This window comes from Camelina sativa, chromosome 9, assembly GCF_000633955.1.
Source record: "Camelina sativa cultivar DH55 chromosome 9, Cs, whole genome shotgun sequence".
In the NCBI taxonomy this organism is placed as follows: domain Eukaryota; kingdom Viridiplantae; phylum Streptophyta; class Magnoliopsida; order Brassicales; family Brassicaceae; genus Camelina; species Camelina sativa.
The window spans coordinates 31,622,078-31,624,164 of record NC_025693.1 but is presented as its reverse complement, the minus strand read 5'-3'; the positions used below and the strand labels follow the sequence as shown (position 1 = coordinate 31,624,164).

General features: G+C 38.6%; 1 protein-coding gene across 12 annotated transcripts in view; it reads left to right on the top strand.

The window, feature by feature from the left end:
• The window catches only part of LOC104713469 (V-type proton ATPase catalytic subunit A-like), a 7,868-nt gene continuing 7,262 nt past the window's right edge, over positions 1,482–2,087 (top strand). For 10 of the 12 annotated variants that reach the window (XM_010430583.2, XM_010430582.2, XM_019229508.1 and 7 more), the window contains exons 1-2: positions 1,482–1,593; positions 1,783–2,025. The gene's annotated coding sequence lies outside the window, so the exon portion shown is untranslated. The remainder of the gene's footprint in view (positions 1,594–1,782; positions 2,026–2,087) is intronic. The other 2 variants (XM_019229512.1, XM_019229513.1) reach the window with 2 other exon arrangements.

The following is a 2,087-nucleotide window of genomic DNA, read 5'->3' as shown; positions in this document are numbered from 1 at the left end:
TTGATAAGAACAAATGTCACAGGACGAAGGTGTGGGATATAAGCGACGAGGTTACCAAAATCGGTTTGAGTTGGGAGAGTCATCATCTTCGGCTCAGCGTCAGGTACACAGTTTCCAAAAAACTCTTAAAATTATTCTTTTAGAAAATAAATGAAAGAAAAAAACAATAATATGAGTTGGTTAAATAATGCAGAGAGTTGTACCAGGAGGCCAAAATATTACTCCAGCTGCAGTGAACGTTGATGAGCCGAGGTTGAATACTTTCCATTGACCATGCACACAATTTTCAAATATAAATTCGTAATTCTATATTTAGGTGTCTCTCTCAATCTGATACAATTTATTAAATTAATCACAGGTTACTTTTTAAAAAAAATTTGTAAGGAACATAACAAATTCATTTTTTTTTTCAGGCAAACAAATAATATATACAATCCAATATATGAAAGCCTCGGTTTACATGTTGATCCTCACTTGAGAAACTACCATTTTATGAGGACAGACTAAAAAGTAATTGTTTCGTTTAAATTTTTCTTATCGTATGAATTTAAAACTGACTTCATTGGTTACATAACAGGAATTCATGAGTTGTTCTCCTTAAACTGTAGGTTGCTGATCGATCTTCAAACCTGGGATAAGTGATAATGGTGCATGCTTCATCTCTTTTGTTTTTTCTCAGTATGGTACCTAGTTCCCTCAAACCTTGAGTGAGGTTACATAATGGTGCAGACTCTATCTTTTTTTTGTTGGTTTCTTTTTTTTTCTTCGGTTATGGAACCTGGTTCTCCCTCCTGTGGCAGCATTTATGTGTACACCTTGTTGTACATGTTATGTTATTGTACCTTAAACAATGTGTTTCTTTCTCTTATTTGTAAGACTTTTCTCCATCGTTTTTGGATTTTGGTTCGAATTTGAAGTATTATTGGCTTTTATTGGGTCTGGTTTGGTTCAAAAGTTACTCTCTCCTTACACTAACCAAATGTGAGTTGGTTATGTTTTATTTTTCAAATTTGGTTTAATCCCTGAAACGATGTAATCATGAGGAAGCTAGGAAAGACAAATGAAGAATATACAAGGAGGAGAGATCTAGGTTATAATGAGAACACACGCTAAGAGAGAGAGAGAGAGAGAGAGAGAGAGAGAGAGAGAGAGAGAGAGAGAGAGAGAGAGAGAGAGAGAGAGAGAGAGAGAGAGAGAGAGAGAGAGAGAGAGAGAGAGAGAGAGAGAGAGAGAGAGAGAGAGAGAGAGAGAGAGAGAGAGAGAGAGAGAGAGAGAGAGAGAGAGAGAGAGAGAGAGAGAGAGAGAGAGAGAGAGAGAGAGAGAGAGAGAGAGAGAGAGAGAGAGAGAGAGAGAGAGAGAGAGAGAGAGAGAGAGAGAGAGAGAGAGAGAGAGAGAGAGAGAGAGAGAGAGAGAGAGAGAGAGAGAGAGAGAGAGAGAGAGAGAGAGAGAGAGAGAGAGAGAGAGAGAGAGAGAGAGAGAGAGAGAGAGAGAGAGAGAGAGGGAGAGATCTAGGTTATAATGACGACGGAAGAGCAAACATAGAAACCTGAACAAGTCGGTCACAGAGAAGAGAGAGGCGCAAGAATAAAACTGGTAAAGATATCTAACCCCTTCTTGATGATATTTTTGTTTTATACGCAGATTACAGATAGCGACAACTCGAAAAAACCTAGATCCAGATCAAGGTCGGCGAATCTGTATGCGATACTTAGAGAGAGAGTACTCTTCTTTACTTCATCATCGCTAACTCTAACCTCTACTCTGTTTTTTTTTAACCCTTAGGTCGTGATCGTGAATGATGACGAAGATGATCGTTGTGGCTTGAAACGACAGCGTATGGAAACTTCTGGGAATTGGGCTTTAGGTGTTAGTTGGCTGCCCATATTCATCGTTCGGGTCCATTAACTAATACGTCATCGTTTTTGGATCATCGTCTCCTTCCTTCCCCTTCCTTTTGTCTGTCTGATATCAAAACGGAACAAGTGGGGGAGTGAGGACTGATCTGAACTTTGGTATTGATTAAAGGTACCTCCTTTGTTCCTTCTTCTTCTAAATCTACGATTTTTTTTTTTTTTTTTTTTACTTAG